Source organism: Pseudophryne corroboree, chromosome 4 (assembly GCF_028390025.1).
Source record: "Pseudophryne corroboree isolate aPseCor3 chromosome 4, aPseCor3.hap2, whole genome shotgun sequence".
Classification (NCBI taxonomy): Eukaryota; Metazoa; Chordata; class Amphibia; order Anura; family Myobatrachidae; genus Pseudophryne; species Pseudophryne corroboree.
The window spans coordinates 866,914,301-866,931,817 of NC_086447.1; the positions used below are offsets into that span (position 1 = coordinate 866,914,301).

General features: G+C 46.8%; 1 protein-coding gene across 3 annotated transcripts in view; it reads right to left on the reverse strand.

The window, feature by feature from the left end:
• Positions 1 to 17,517, reverse strand: part of LOC134910558 (phosphofurin acidic cluster sorting protein 2-like) — a 327,980-nt gene that overhangs the window by 60,487 nt on the left and 249,976 nt on the right. The gene's annotated exons all lie outside the window — the stretch shown is intronic.

The window sequence follows — 17,517 nt, forward strand, 5'->3', positions numbered from 1 at the left end:
CACCTGTACACTGTCACACTACTCTTCCACCTGTACACGGTCACACTTCTCTTCCACCTGTGCACTGTCACATTCCTCTTATACCTATATACTGTCACGCTACTCTTCCACCTGTACACTGTCACTCTGCTGTCTGTGCACTGTCACATTCCTCTTATACCTGTACACTGTCACACTACTCTTCCACCTGTACACTGTCACGCTACTCTTCCACCTGTACACTGTCACACTACTCTTCCACCTGTGCACTGTCACACTACTCTTCCACCTGTACACTGTCACACTACTCTTCCACCTGTACACTGTCACACTACTCTTCCACCTGTACACTGTCACACTACTCTTCCACCTGTACACTGTCACTTACTCTTCCACCTGTACACTGTCACACTACTCTTCCACCTGTACACTGTCACACTACTCTTCCACCTGTACACTGTCATGCTACTCTTCCACCTGTACACTGTCACACTTCTCTTCCACCTGTACACTGTCATGCTACTCTTCCACCTGTGCACTGTCACGCTACTCTTTCACCTGTACACTGTCACACTACTCTTCCACCTGTGCACTGTCACTTTACTCTTCCACCTGTACACTGTCATGCTACTCTTCCACCTGTGCACTGTCACGCTACTCTTTCACCTGTACACTGTCACACTACTCTTCCACCTGTACACTGTCACTCTACTCTTCCACCTGTACACGGTCACACTACTCTTCCACCTGTACACTGTCACACTACTCTTCCACCTGTACACTGTCACACTACTCTTCCACCTGTACACTGTCATGCTACTCTTCCACCTGTACACTGTCATGCTACTCTTCCACCTGTACACTGTCACACTACTCTTCCACCTGTGCACTGTCACATTCCTCTTATACCTATATACTGTCACGCTACTCTTCCACTTGTACACTGTCACACTACTCTTCCACCTGTACACTGTCACGCTACTCTTTCACCTGTACACTGTCACACTACTCTTCCACCTGTGCACTGTCACTTTACTCTTCCACCTGTACACTGTCACACTACTCTTCCACCTGTACACTGTCACGCTACTCTTTCACCTGTACACTGTCACACTACTCTTCCACCTGTGCACTGTCACACTACTCTTCCACCTGTACACTGTCACTCTACTCTTCCACCTGTACACTGTCACTTACTCTTCCACCTGTACACTGTCACTTACTCTTCCACCTGTACACTGTCACTCTACTCTTCCACCTGTACACTGTCACACTACTCTTCCACCTGTACACTGTCACACTACTGTCTGTGCACTATTACATTTCTCTTTTAACCTGTACACTGTCACTCTACTGTTTGTGCACTATTACATTTCTCTTCTACCTGTACACTATCATATTATTCTAACACCTGTACACAGTCACTCTGCTCTTGCACCTGTATAGTGTCACTCTACTGTCTGTGCACTATTATATTTCTCTTTTACCTGTACACTGTCACTCTACTCTTCTACCTGTACACTGTCACTCTGCTCTTGCACCTGTATATTGTGACTCTACTGTCTGTGCACTATTACATTCCTCTTCTACCTTTACACTGTTATTCTACTCTTCCACCTGTACAATGTCACATTATTCTAATACTTGTACACTGTCATATTCCACTTCTACCTGCACAATGTCATCTCCACTTCTACCTGTACACTGTCACTCTCTTCCTCTTCCACCTGTACACAATCAGCCTTCTCCTCCACCTGTATACTGTCACTCTCTTCCTCTTCCACCTGTACACAATCAGCCTTCTCCTCCACCTGTACACTGTCACTCTCTTCCTTTGCCACATGTACACAATCAGCCTTCTCCTCCACCTGTACACTGTCACTCTCTTCCTCTTCCACCTGTACACAATCAGCCTTCTTCTCCACCTGTACACGGTCACTCTCTTCCTCTTTCACCTGTACACAATCAGCCTTCTCCTCCACCTGTACACGGTCACTCTCTTCCTCTTTCACCTGTACACAATCAGCCTTCTTCTCCACCTGTACACGGTCACTCTCTTCCTCTTTCACCTGTACACAATCAGCCTTCTCCTCCACCTGTACACGGTCACTCTCTTCCTCTTTCACCTGTACACAATCAGCCTTCTCCTCCACCTGTACACTATCACTCTCTTCCTCTTCCCCCTGTACACAATCAGCCTTCTGCTCTGCCTGTAATCTTTCACTCTCTTCTTTTGCCACCTGTTCACAATCAGCCTTCTCCTCCACCTGTATACGGTCACTCTCTTCCTCTTCCACCTGTACACAATCAGCCTTCTCCTCCACCTGTACACTGTCACTCTCTTCCTTTGCCATATGTTCACAATCAGCCTTCTCCTCCACCTGTACACTGTCACTCTCTTCCTCTCCCTCCTGTACACAATCAGCCTTCTGCTCTACCTGTAAACTGTCATTCTCTTCCTTTGCCACCTGTTCACAATCAGCCTTCTCCTCCACCTGTACACTGTCACTCTCTTCCTCTCCCTCCTGTTCACAATCAGCCTTCTCCTCCACCTGTACACTGTCACTCTCTTCCTCTCCCTCCTGTACACAATCAGCCTTCTGCTCTACCTGTAAACTGTCATTCTCTTCCTTTGCCACCTGTTCACAATCAGCCTTCTGCTCTACCTGTAAACTGTCATTCTCTTCCTTTGCCCCGTTCACAATCAGCCTTCTCGTCCACCTGTACACTGTCACTCTCTTCCTCTTCCTCCTGTACACAATCAGCCTTCTCCTCCACCTGTACACTGTCACTCTCTGCCTCTTCCTCCTGTACACAACCAGCCTTCTTCTCCACCTGTACACTGTCACTCTCTTCCTCCTGTACACAATCAGCCTTCTCCTCCACCTGTACACTGTCACTCTCTTCCTCTTCCTCCTGTACACAATCAGCCTTCTTCTCCACCTGTACACTGGCACTCTCTTCCTCCTGTACACAATCAGCCTTCTGCTCTACCTGTACACTGTCACTCTCGTCCTCTTTCACCTGTACACAATCAGCCTTCTCCTCCACCTGTACACTGTCACTCTCTTCCTCTTCCACCTGTACACAAGCAGCCTTCTCCTCCACCTGTACACTGTCACTCTCTTCCTCTTCCACCTGTACACAAGCAGCCTTCTCCTCCACCTGTACACTGTCACTCTCTTCCTCTTCCTCCTGTACACAATCAGCCTTCTGCTCTACCTGTAAACTGTCACTCTCTTCCTTTGCCACATGTTCACAAGCAGCCTTCTCCTCCACCTGTACACTGTCACTCTCTTCCTCCTGTACACAATCAGCCTTCTCCTCCACCTGTACACTGTCACTCTCTTCCTCTTCCCCCTGTACACAATCAGCCTTCTGCTCTGCCTGTAATCTTTCACTCTCTTCTTTTGCCACCTGTTCACAATCAGCCTTCTCCTCCACCTGTATACGGTCACTCTCTTCCTCTTCCACCTGTACACAATCAGCCTTCTCCTCCACCTGTACACTGTCACTCTCTTCCTTTGCCATATGTTCACAATCAGCCTTCTCCTCCACCTGTACACTGTCACTCTCTTCCTCTCCCTCCTGTACACAATCAGCCTTCTGCTCTACCTGTAAACTGTCATTCTCTTCCTTTGCCACCTGTTCACAATCAGCCTTCTGCTCTACCTGTAAACTGTCATTCTCTTCCTTTGCCCCCTGTTCACAATCAGCCTTCTCGTCCACCTGTACACTGTCACTCTCTTCCTCTTCCTCCTGTACACAATCAGCCTTCTTCTCCACCTGTACACTGTCACTCTCTTCCTCCTGTACACAATCAGCCTTCTCCTCCACCTGTACACTGTCACTCTCTTCCTCTTCCTCCTGTACACAATCAGCCTTCTTCTCCACCTGTACACTGTCACTCTCTTTCTCTTCCTCCTGTACACAATCAGCCTTCTGCTCTACCTGTACACTGTCACTCTCTTCCTCTTTCACCTGTACACAATCAGCCTTCTCCTCCACCTGTACACTGTCACTCTCTGCCTCTTCCTCCTGTACACAATCAGCCTTCTTCTCCACCTGTACACTGTCACTCTCTTCCTCCTGTACACAATCAGCCTTCTTCTCCACCTGTACACTGTCACTCTCTTCCTCTTCCTCCTGTACACAATCAGCCTTCTTCTCCACCTGTACACTGTCACTCTCTTCCTCTTCCTCCTGTACACAATCAGCCTTCTGCTCTACCTGTACACTGTCACTCTCTTCCTCTTTCACCTGTACACAATCAGCCTTCTCCTCCACCTGTACACTGTCACTCTCTTCCTCTTCCACCTGTACACAAGCAGCCTTCTCCTCCACCTGTACACTGTCACTCTCTTCCTCTTCCACCTGTACACAAGCAGCCTTCTCCTCCACCTGTACACTGTCACTCTCTTCCTCCTGTACACAATCAGCCTTCTCCTCCACCTGTACACTATCACTCTCTTCCACTTTCACCTGTACACAATCAGCCTTCTCCTCCACCTGTACACTGTCACTCTCTTCCTCTTCCACCTGTACACAATCAGCCTTCTCCTCCACCTGTACACAATCAGCCTTCTCCTCCACCTGTACACTGTCACTCTCTTCCTCTTCCTCCTGTACAAAATCAGCCTTCTGCTCTACCTGTACACTGTCACTCTGCTCTTGCACCTGTATATTGTGACTCTACTGTCTGTGCACTATTACATTCCTCTTCTACCTTTACACTGTTATTCTACTCTTCCACCTGTACAATGTCACATTATTCTAATACTTGTACACTGTCATATTCCACTTCTACCTGCACAATGTCATCTCCACTTCTACCTGTACACTGTCACTCTCTTCCTCTTCCACCTGTACACAATCAGCCTTCTCCTCCACCTGTATACTGTCACTCTCTTCCTCTTCCACCTGTACACAATCAGCCTTCTCCTCCACCTGTACACTGTCACTCTCTTCCTTTGCCACATGTACACAATCAGCCTTCTCCTCCACCTGTACACTGTCACTCTCTTCCTCTTCCACCTGTACACAATCAGCCTTCTTCTCCACCTGTACACGGTCACTCTCTTCCTCTTTCACCTGTACACAATCAGCCTTCTCCTCCACCTGTACACGGTCACTCTCTTCCTCTTTCACCTGTACACAATCAGCCTTCTCCTCCACCTGTACACTGTCACTCTCTTCCTCTTCCACCTGTACACAATCAGCCTTCTGCTCTACCTGTAAACTGTCACTCTCTTCCTCTTCCACCTGTACACAATCAGCCTTCTGCTCTACCTGTAAACTGTCACTATCTTCCTCTTCCTCCTGTACACAATCAGCCTTCTTCTCCACCTGTACACTGTCACTCTCTTCCTCTTTCACCTGTACACAATCAGCCTTCTCCTCCACCTGTACACTGTCACTCTCTGCCTCTTCCTCCTGTACACAATCAGCCTTCTTCTCCACCTGTACACTGTCACTCTCTTCCTCCTGTACACAATCAGCCTTCTTCTCCACCTGTACACTGTCACTCTCTTCCTCTTGTACACAATCAGCCTTCTGCTCTACCTGTACACTGTCACTCTCTTCCTCTTTCACCTGTACACAATCAGCCTTCTCCTCCACCTGTACACTGTCACTCTCTTCCTCTTCCACCTGTACACAAGCAGCCTTCTCCTCCACCTGTACACTGTCACTCTCTTCCTCTTCCTCCTGTGCACAATCAGCCTTCTCCTCCACCTGTACACTATCACTCTCTTCCACTTTCACCTGTACACAATCAGCCTTCTCCTCCACCTGTACACTGTCACTCTCTTCCTCTTCCACCTGTACACAATCAGCCTTCTCCTCCACCTGTACACAATCAGCCTTCTCCTCCACCTGTACACTGTCACTCTCTTCCTCTTCCTCCTGTACAAAATCAGCCTTCTGCTCTACCTGTAAACTGTCACTCTCTTCCTCTTTCACCTGTACACAATCAGCCTTCTCCTCCACCTGTACACTGTCACTCTCTTCCTCTTTCACCTGTACACAAGCAGCCTTCTCCTCCACCTGTACACTGTCACTCTCTTCCTCTTCCACCTGTACACAAGCAGCCTTCTCCTCCACCTGTACACTGTCACTCTCTTCCTCTTCCTCCTGTACACAATCAGCCTTCTGCTCTACCTGTAAACTGTCACTCTCTTCCTTTGCCACATGTTCACAAGCAGCCTTCTCCTCCACCTGTACACGGTCACTCTCTTCCTCTTGTACACAATCAGCCTTCTCCTCCACCTGTACACTATCACTCTCTTCCACCTGTACACAATCAGCCTTCTCCTCCATCTGTACACTGTCACTCTCTTCCTCTTCCACCTGTACACACGCAGCCTTCTCCTTCACCTGTACACTGTCACTTTCTTCCTCTTGTACACAATCAGCCTTCTCCTTCACCTGTACACTGTCACTCTCTTCCTCTTTCACCTGTACACAATCAGCCTTCTCCTCCACCTGTACACTGTCACTCTCTTCTTCCACCTGTACACAATCAGCCTTCTCCTCCACCTGTACACAATCAGCCTTCTCCACCACCTGTACACGGTCACTCTCTTCCTCTTTCACCTGTACACAATCAGCCTTCTCCTCCACCTGTACACTGTCACTCTCTTCCTCCTGTACACAATCAGCCTTCTCCACCACCTGTACACGGTCACTCTCTTCCTCTCCCTCCTGTACACAATCAGCCTTCTCCTCCACCTGTACACTGTGACTTTTCTCTTCTATTATTGACTGTACACTCTCACTGTAGGACCCCATTCAAGTCATCAACAAGTAATGAGAGGGTGAGGCCATGGGGCAGTTTCCATTTAGTCAAATTGGTGCTCTTTACTGACTTTATAACCATGCTTATAAATGCCAATTCCAATATAAAATGTATACTATAAAGCATATGCATTTCTGCAAAATGAACACATGGATTAAGACTGGTACAACGCCCAAGTGCATCTGCTGAGCCCAGCAACAAAATGTATACAGACGTATGGGTACTCATTTCTGTGCTGCACATACACAGTATGGAAATGTGTGTCTTACACTAAAAACAATACATAAAGTACATCCAACTCTACATGAGCCCCAAAGGCACATTTTTCTAACTGAGGGATGAATGGTGATAGAGAGGAAGAGCCTCACACTTTACATTTTTTGAAAGTGCCCTGCTCCCACTAACCATGACTCTATACCCCAGTGTACTAAGTCTCCAGTGTCCCCCAGTGGATGATAGAGAAATCACTGAAGTAGCATGTAACAATAATGTTTGTAGGACACAAATGTCAATATAAAAGTCCTCAGGATAGATTCAGTAAATGTGCAGTTCTCTGATCTCAGGTAAACAATATATTGCAGACTATTCCAACTTACATTGCATGGTTAAAACTTTAGAAAGCTGTTCTAACTTCTAAGTGGATTTATAACTGTGCAAAGAACTTATAGTGATAGAGTGTGGTTTACTGACCTTGCATTTTTTAGATTTGATTAACACCTTTAGCTGAAGGTGGAGGATGGCTGTGTGGGGGAGGGGGTTGTAATCAGGTTGAACATGTGTCTGTAGACTTATTTATTCAGTATAGGTCAGAACGGCAGTCCTATAGGACGCTGAAGTGCCTAGCATATGAAGTGGCTAGTTATGAAGTGGCAGATAAAATCAATGGCAGTGTTACATACCTCCCAACATGACCCTCTACAGGAGGGACAGAATGCTCTGCTCCTGGACTTTCCTGGTAATGTATGATTGCCATCACCTGTGCTGAAACACCTTTTTCATCAAGTAACTAGTTCAACACAGGTGAGGGCAATCCTACATTAAGAGGGAAGCCCAGGAACAGAGCATTCTGTCCCTCCTGGAGAGGGTCATGTTGGGAGGTATGGTGTTATACCTGTATTAAACCGAAGGAAAAGAGAAGGCAAACAAACTAACAAGATAACAGAAGGACTGCGTTACAACCACAAAACTCAGGATCATTATGTGGCCTCTCCTCACCTCTACCATGAGAACTCCAGGACCAGGCTTACCACCTCTCCCGCTGAGAACATCAAGTCTGCCCCTGGGCCTAACCCTCAAGATGAACAGGGAACTGTGGGGGCACAGCACCAGGACCAGGCTCAGCAGGGACATCCCCCATTGCTCCTGAGTGTGCCCCCCACATTCTCATACCCACCCGTACTATGATCTAATCAAAATAATGTTAACCCAATTTTCCTCTCTTCCACCCCGTGTGCTTTTCCTGTAATGTTTACATCCACTGATTGCACGCCCTGCCATTGCGCCCTACATACAGGGTACATCATACTACTACACAATAGAGATGAGCGAGTTCGGTTCTCAGAGAACCGAACCCTACCGAACTTTGCCTTCCGAGTCCGGATCCGAGCCCGGCTCGGGTTTTCCCGCCTGACTCGGAAACCCGAACTCGGCAAAACATCATCATCTCGCTGTCGGATTCTCGCAGGATTTGGATTCCATATAAGGGGCAGCGCCTCGCCGGCCATTTTCACTCCAGTCTCGGAGAGTGTATAGAGAAGATGTGTCCTCAGTGTGTTCAGTGTCTGTGTGGGGGTGGGAAAGTGGGGTGGCAAGTGTTGTGCTGTCCAGTCCAGTGTAGTCACTCAGTGTATTGTGCTGCATCAGTCCAGCCAGTCACAGTGTTGGTGTTCTCTGCTGCCATATATCCAGTGTAGCTGTATAAGTGGTGCTGTGTTGTGCAGACCAGTCCAGTGTAGTCAGTGTATTGTGCTGCATCAGTCCAGCCATTCACAGTGTTGGTGTTCTCTGCTGCCATATATCCAGTGTAGCTGTATAAAGTGGTGTTGTGCTGCATCAGACCAGTGGTAGTGTCCTGTGTCATCAGTAATTCCAGTGACGATATACGCTGCTGCTATATGTTCACTGCTGCAGTATAATAATAATTATAACAACGTGTTGCGCTGTATCAGACCAGTGGTAGTGTCCTGTGTCGTCAGTAATTCCAGTCATTCCTGTGACGCATATTGGTGGTCATTCCGAGTTGATCGCAGCCAGCAACTTTTTCCTGCTGCGATCAACTTGTACACGCCTATGGGGGAGTGTATTTTAGATTGGCAGGGCTGCGATCACTTGTGCAGCCCTGCTAAGCTAAAAAAATTTCAAGCAAAAGACGACTAGGCCTATACGTACTTGCCCTGTGCGACGATCCCTGCGATGCTGGAGCCGGCTTTGACGTCAGACATCCACCCTCTATTCTCCTGGACACGCCTGCGTTTTTCTCACCACTCCCCGAAAACGGCAGCCAACGGTACGGATCCGCCCTGGAACGCCTTCTTCCTGTCAATCTTCTTTGCGGTCAGCTTTGCGACCGCTTCCTTCGTTAGCCGCAATGTAACCCGGCGACCCCTGTCGCCAGGCAACGTAGCGCATGCGCATTCCATACCCGTTCGCACCGCAGCGATAAACCGCTGCGTGTGAACGGGTCGGAATGACCCCCATTGTCTCATATAACTCCCAAAAAATAATGGAGAAAAAAAATTTTGAGGAGAAAATAGGGAAAGATCAAGAAGAACCACTTCCTCCTAGTGCTGAAGCTGCTGCCACTAGCCATGACATAGATGATGAAATGCCATCAACGTCGTCTGCCAAGGCCGATGCCCAATGTGATAGTACAGGGCGTGTAAAATCCAAAAAACCAAAGTTCAGTAAAAAGAACCAAGAAAAGAAATTTAAATCGTCTGAGGAGAAACGTAAACTTGCCAATATGCCATTTAAGACACGGAGTGGCAAGGAACGGCTAAGGCCCTGGCCTATGTTCATGACTAGTGGTTCAGCTTCACATGACGATGGAAGCCCTCACAACTGAGGCCTTGACACTTATGTTGGTGTTAGACGTGCGTCCAGTATCTGCCATTAGTGCAGTGGGATTTAGACAAGTGATGGAGGTATTGTGTCCCCGGTAACAAATCCCATCTAGATTCCACTTCACTAGGCAGGCGATAGCAAGATTTTGCCATTTAATTCCAGTGATTTGGACGTATAATTACAGTGATTTTGCCAATTAATTTCAGTGATTTATAATTATTAATTACAGTGATCTTGCCAATTAATTACAGTGATTTGGACGTATAATTACAGTTGAAATTGTTTGTGTCGCTTGGCTTAGTCATACAGCTACCTCATTGCACCTCTTCGACATCTTTGCATGAGGTGCTGTTTGGGGCCTAGTTTTTGAAAAGTGCCATCCTGTGTGACACTGCCGTATGAGTCCAGGGGTACTGCTGTATTAGTCCTGGGGTACTGCCGTATAAATCCACCAATTGCAGATTTTTTTAAAAGTGACTGGAGCGTGCTGGGGATGTTGTCAGTGGACCGAACAATTGCGGCCAACTCCCGACATTCAGCCACTGCATGACACTACTAGATGGGCCAAGTGGTTGTGTCGCTTAGCTTAGTCATACAGCAACCTTGGTGCACCTTTTTTTCTTCTTTGCATCATGTGCTGTTAGGGGCCTTTTTTTGATATCTGCCCTCCTGTCTGCCACTGCAGTGCTACTCCTAGATGGGCCAATTGTGTGTGTCGCCAGGTGTTTGTGTTGTCCACTTGTGGTACTTAGCTTAGTCATACAGCCACCTCGGTGCAACTTTTAGGCCTAAAAACAATATTGTGAGGTGTTCAGAATAGACTGGAAATGAGTGGAAATGATTGTTATTGAGGTTAATAATACTGTAGGAGCAAAATTACCCCCAAATTCTGTGATTTTAGCTGTTTTTATGTTTTAAAAAAAAAATCATCCAGATCCAAAACCAAAACATGAAAGGGTGGTTTTGGCAAAACCAAGCTAAAAACCAAAACACGAAAATGGAATTGGAACCAAAACCAAAACACGAAAAGTGCCAGCCGCACATCTCTACTATATATGCACTGGGCCCTTGTATGGCTCACCTCCCACAGTGTAACCTTCGAAGTATGCCCAACACGGCTGCCCCATATGGTACACTTGTGGATGGGATGAAAAATACATGGACCTGGTGGTTTTGTTGGAACCCTACACTGAACTTTAGGACTCTGAAATCACCCCCATTTTGTGTCATCTCTTCTAGGGGTGGAATATTCCACTCTGGGTAATCCTACACTGTGCGCCCAAGACGGCTGCCGCTCTTGGTACCTTGTGAGGGTGAAATACACAATCCTTGGAAGTCATTACCCAAAATGCCTACATCAATCATGCATTATGCTTTCTGTGTGCTTAAGGTTTTCTTTTATGTCTATGGTGCTTATCTATTGCTGTATTACTTAGATCCGCTGTATTATGTGCATTGTTTTTGATGTCTGTAAAGCGACTTGAGTCCTGTTTGAGAAAGAGCGCTATATAAATAAAATTATTATTATTATTAGAAATAAATTCTGAATCTGCCCTGATGGCAGCACCTTCTATGTAACCCACAGATCACCCATCCTGGACTCAAACTGCAAAACATGATGTATCCCAAGAAATATTATATTGGAATCTCTATCCTGCGTATATAAGTGTCACCTTGTAATTTGTGTGTGCACTACTATTTGTTTTGTACCGTTCACACTGAAAATACTGCACCATGAGTTACTACATTCGCTTTTCAGAATAAAAGGAATTTTACCGACACTTGGTATTTGTGGAGGTTACATCATAACATATTGTTAATATTTCAGACTCATCTATATGGCGAGATCACTATGATTAATTATTTTATATAACTAGTGTATATCTCTGAATTAGGACCTGTGTCACTACCATACAGAGGCCACTGATTGCTCCTTGTTACTATAATATCATACACCTGGGAAGAAATAAGTTTACAACGTATTTTACAATTTATCACATAATCACACTTTATTTTCTTTACCAATACCAGGATGCCAGTCCACTTGTGGTGCTAGAAATACTCAAGATTATAAGCATTAGATCCCGGATATTACGTGGTTCGTATGTAAGACTGAGAATGGATCAGTGACTTTACATCTCATCAGCACCGCTGACCCGCATTGTGTCACCCACTGTTCGTGGCCGGGCGCAGTGACAAGAGGTGATGTGTGAGCCACGTTCCCATGGTACCAAGCTCCCTTCCTATTCCTTACCTATATAATGTCTGTAGTATAACAGCAGTATTCCAGTATCCTCTTTCCTTTCATCATCTACCCTGTATAGGAGTTACCTATATAATGTCTGTAGTATAACAGCAGTATTCCAGTATCCTCTTTCCTTTCATCATCTACCCTGTATAGTAATTACCTATATAATGTCTGTAGTATAACAGCAGTATTCCAGTATCCTCTTTCCTTTCATCATCTACCCTGTATAGGAGTTACCTATATAATGTCTGTAGTATAACAGCAGTATTCCAGTATCCTCTTTCCTTTCATCATCTACCCTGTATAGTAATTACCTATATAATGTCTGTAGTATAACAGCAGTATTCCAGTATCCTCTTTCCTTTCATCATCTACCCTGTATAGGAGTTACCTATATAATGTCTGCAGTATAACAGCAGTATTCCAGTATCCTCTTTCCTTTCATCATCTACCCTGTATAGGAGTTACCTATATAATGTCTGTAGTATAACAGCAGTATTCCAGTATCCTCTTTCCTTTCATCATCTACCCTGTATAGGAGTTACCTATATAATGTCTGTAGTATAACAGCAGTATTCCAGTATCCTCTTTCCTTTCATCATCTACCCTGTATAGTAATTACCTATATAATGTCTGTAGTATAACAGCAGTATTCCAGTATCCTCTTTCCTTTCATCATCTACCCTGTATAGGAGTTACCTATATAATGTCTGTAGTATAACAGCAGTATTCCAGTATCCTCTTTCCTTTCATCATCTACCCTGTATAGTAATTACCTATATAATGTCTGTAGTATAACAGCAGTATTCCAGTATCCTCTTTCCTTTCATCATCTACCCTGTATAGGAGTTACCTATATAATGTCTGCAGTATAACAGCAGTATTCCAGTATCCTCTTTCCTTTCATCATCTACCCTGTATAGGAGTTACCTATATAATGTCTGTAGTATAACAGCAGTATTCCAGTATCCTCTTTCCTTTCATCATCTACCCTGTATAGGAGTTACCTATATAATGTCTGCAGTATAACAGCAGTATTCCAGTATCCTCTTTCCTTTCATCATCTACCCTGTATAGGAGTTACCTATATAATGTCTGTAGTATAACAGCAGTATTCCAGTATCCTCTTTCCTTTCATCATCTACCCTGTATAGGAGTTACCTATATAATGTCTGTAGTATAACAGCAGTATTCCAGTATCCTCTTTCCTTTCATCATCTACCCTGTATAGGAGTTACCTATATAATGTCTGTAGTCTAACAGCAGTATTCCAGTATCCTCTTTTCTTTCATCATCTACCCTGTATAGGAGTTACCTATATAATGTCTGTAGTATAACAGCAGTATTCCAGTATCCTCTTTCCTTTCATCATCTACCCTGTATAGGAGTTACCTATATAATGTCTGTAGTATAACAGCAGTATTCCAGTATCCTCTTTCCTTTCATCATCTACCCTGTATAGGAGTTACCTATATAATGTCTGTAGTATAACAGCAGTATTCCAGTATCCTCTTTCCTTTCATCATCTACCCTGTATAGGAGTTACCTATATAATGTCTGTAGTATAACAGCAGTATTCCAGTATCCTCTTTCCTTTCATCATCTACCCTGTATAGGAGTTACCTATATAATGTCTGTAGTACAACAGCAGTATTCCGGTATCCTCTTTCCTTTCATCATCTACCCTGTATAGGAGTTACCTATATAATGTCTGTAGTATAACAGCAGTATTCCAGTATCCTCTTTCCTTTCATCATCTACCCTGTATAGGAGTTACCTATATAATGTCTGTAGTATAACAGCAGTATTCCAGTATCCTCTTTCCTTTCATCATCTACCCTGTATAGGAGTTACCTATATAGGGGTATATGCAATTGCGGTCGAATTCCCGAAATTGTCGAATTTCGGGTCATTTTCGCCAAAAAAATAAAATCGTCAATGCAATTCAGTGCTTTCCGTCAAAAAAACGGACTTTCAAAATTCGACTTTTTGAAATTCGACTTTTTGCAAATTCGACTTTTCTGCAATGATACAAGTGCTGCAATTCGACAAAAGCATATTCAATTCAAGTTTGGAAATTCGACAGCAGTGCTTTTAGACAGTAAATTCGTCATTTTCAATCCGCCACACTTTGGAGGGTGAAAACAATAAAAAAAAAAATAAACATGTTTTTTTTTGTGTTTTTTTTTTTGGGAATAGCATATCTATTTATATTAGAAGGGATTAGGTACTTTTTTTTTTTTTTTTTGGAGGCACAAGTATTATTTATATATTTTTAAAAATATTATTTTTTTTATTTTTATTTTTATTGCTGGAACGGTAAAATAAAAAATAAAAAATGGCGTGGGGTCCCCCCTCCATAGCATAACCAGCCTCGGGCTCTTCGAGCTGGTCCTGGTTCTAAAAATGCGGGGAAAAATTGGGCAGGGATCCCCCGTATTTTTAAAACCAGCACCGGGCTCTGCGCCTGGTGCTGGTGCAAAAAATACGGGGGGGACAAAAAGAGCAGAGGTCCCCCGTATTTTTCACACCAGCATCGGGCTCCACTAGCTGGACAGATAATGCCACAGCCGGGGGTCACTTTTATACAGTGCCCTGCGGCCGTGGCATTAAATATCCAACTAGTCACCCCTGGCCGGGGTACCCTGGGGGAGTGGGGACCCCTTCAATCAAGGGGTCCCCCCCCCCCCCCCCCAGCCACCCAAGGGCCAGGGGTGAAGCCCGAGGCTGTCCCCCCCATCCAAGGGCTGCGGATGGGAGGCTGATAGCCTTGAGTAAAATGACAGAATATTGTTTTTTCCAGAAGAACTACAAGTCCCAGCAAGCCTCCCCCGCAAGCTGGTACTTGGAGAACCACAAGTACCAGCATGCGGGAGAAAAACGGGCCCGCTGGTACCAGATTGGCTTTAGAGACCTTTGTGTGACAGCTGTCACTGACAGGTCTCATTCGTGGAAAGGGGTCTCATGTGTCAGCATGGGACCCCTTTCAGTCCGGTGGTCCGGGTGTTCGTTTTCTTTTTTTGCCAAGTCCGTGGATTTATCTCTGGACCATGGCTGAGGTGATCATATTGATCTTTTCTTTTCAGGTATCCGTGGATTCTACATGGAGAAGAGGACCGATGTCGGCGTGTGAACATAGGTAAGTATGTGTGTGTCGGCAGTGTGTAATAAAGTTTTACTGTCACGGTGTCTGTGTCCTGTTTTTATTTGGGTATTTTTTTTCCAGTAGAACTACAGGTACCAGTGGGCCCATTTTTCTCCCGCATGCTGGTACTTGTGGTTCTCCAAGTACCAGCTTGCGGGGGAGGCTTGCTGGGACTTGTAGTTCTTCTGGAAAAAACAATATTCTGACAATTTTCTCAAGGCTATCAGCCTCCCATCCGCAGCCAATGGATGGGGGGGACAGCCTCGGGCTTCACCCCTGGCCCTTGGGTGGCTGGGGGGGGGGACCCCTTGAATGAAGGGGTCCCCACTCCCCCAGGGTACCCCGGCCAGGGGTGACTAGTTGGATATTTAATGCCACGGCCGCAGGGCACGGCATAAAAGTGACCCCCGGCTGTGGCATTATCTGTCCAGCTAGTGGAGCCCGATGCTGGTGTTAAAAATACGGGGGACCCCTGCTCGTTTTGTCCCCCGTATTTTTGGCACCAGCACCAGGCGCAGAGCCCGGTGCTGGTTTTAAAAATACGGGGGATCCGCTGTTAATTTTTCCCCCGGATTTTTAAAACCAGGACCAGCTCGAAGAGCCCAAGGCTGGTTATGCTTTGAAGGGGGGACCCCACGCCATTTTTTTTTTTGGATTTTTCCCGTTTTTTAAAATCGCGGCAAAATCCGGCAAATCGGCCGTTTTTCGCCCGCGGGACTGTCGAATCCGTTTTTTATTGAATATGGTGAATTCCGGCAGCCACCTGCCGGAATTCACCTGTCGAATTGTGTCGAATTCAAAAACGGCGAAAATTTGCCGCGATTCGCCGTGAATTGCATATACCCCATAATGTCTGTAGTATAACAGCAGTATTCCAGTATCCTCTTTCCTTTCATCATCTACCCTGTATAGGAGTTACCTATATAATGTCTGTAGTATAACAGCAGTATTCCAGTATCCTCTTTCCTTTCATCATTTACCCTGTATAGGAGTTACCTATATAATGCAGTGGCGTAACTACTGCCCCCGCAGCCCTCGCGGTGGCTTGGGGGCGAGGGGCTCCGGGGGCGCCGCCACTGATTTAGAGCAGATTGACATGCGGACGAACGTCCGCATGTCAATCTGTTGTCACTAGCCCCCCGCTGTGAAGTAGGGACACGGAGGGCACAGCGTGCGCCTCTCCTGTGTCCCTCTGAGTCTCCGGCGTGTCAAGGGGGCGTGTCCTATGGAAAGGGGGCGTGGCTTCGCGGAGGACCCGCGATCGCGGGCCACGCCCCCGTTTCGTCACTGAGGGGGCATGCCCAGCGCTCTGTGAGCTGCTGGCATGCCCTCTCTCCCACTGTCTGCGCTGAATAGACGCTGTGCGCAAGCGCACAGCGTCTATTCACTACTGCTCTGCTATGCAGAGCAGTGACTGTAGGAGCCTCCCAACTGCCCCCCCCATCGCGGGACACTGCGGGAGGTATGCATATATGGCACTGGGGGGGGCACTGAGGGGGCATATATGGAACAGGGGGGGGGGGGCACTGAGGGGGCATATATGGCCTGAGGGGGCATATATGGCACTGGGGTGGCACTGAGGGGCATATATGGCACTGAGGGGGCATATATGGCACTGGGGGCACTGAGGGGGCATATATGGCACTGGGGGGGCACAGAGGGGTCATATATGGCACTGAGGGGGCATATATGGCACTGCGGGGGGCACTGAGGGGGCATATATGGCACTGAGGGGGCATATATGGCACTGGGGGGCACTGAGGGCATATATGGCACTGGGGGGCACTGAGGGGGCATAGATGGCACTGGGGGGCATATATGGCACTGGGGAGGCACTGAGGGGGCATATATGGCACTGAGGGGGCATATATGGCACTGGTGGGGCACTGAGGGGGCATATATGGCACTGGGGGGGCACTGAGGGGGCTTATATGGCACTGGGGGGTACTGAGGGGGCATATATGGCACTGGGGGGCACTGAGGGGGCATATATGGCACTGAGGGGTACTGAGGGGGCATATATGGCACTGGGGGGGCACAGAGGGGTCATATATGGCACTGAGGGGGCATATATGGCACTGCGGGGGGCACTGAGGGGGCATATATGGCACTGAGGGGGCATATATGGCACTGGGGGGCACTGAGGGCATATATGGCACTGGGGGGCACTGAGGGGGCATAGATGGCACTGGGGGGCACTGAGGGGGCATATATGGCACTGGGGAGGCACTGAGGGGGCATATATGGCACTGGTGGGGCACTGAGGGGGCATATATGGCACTGGGG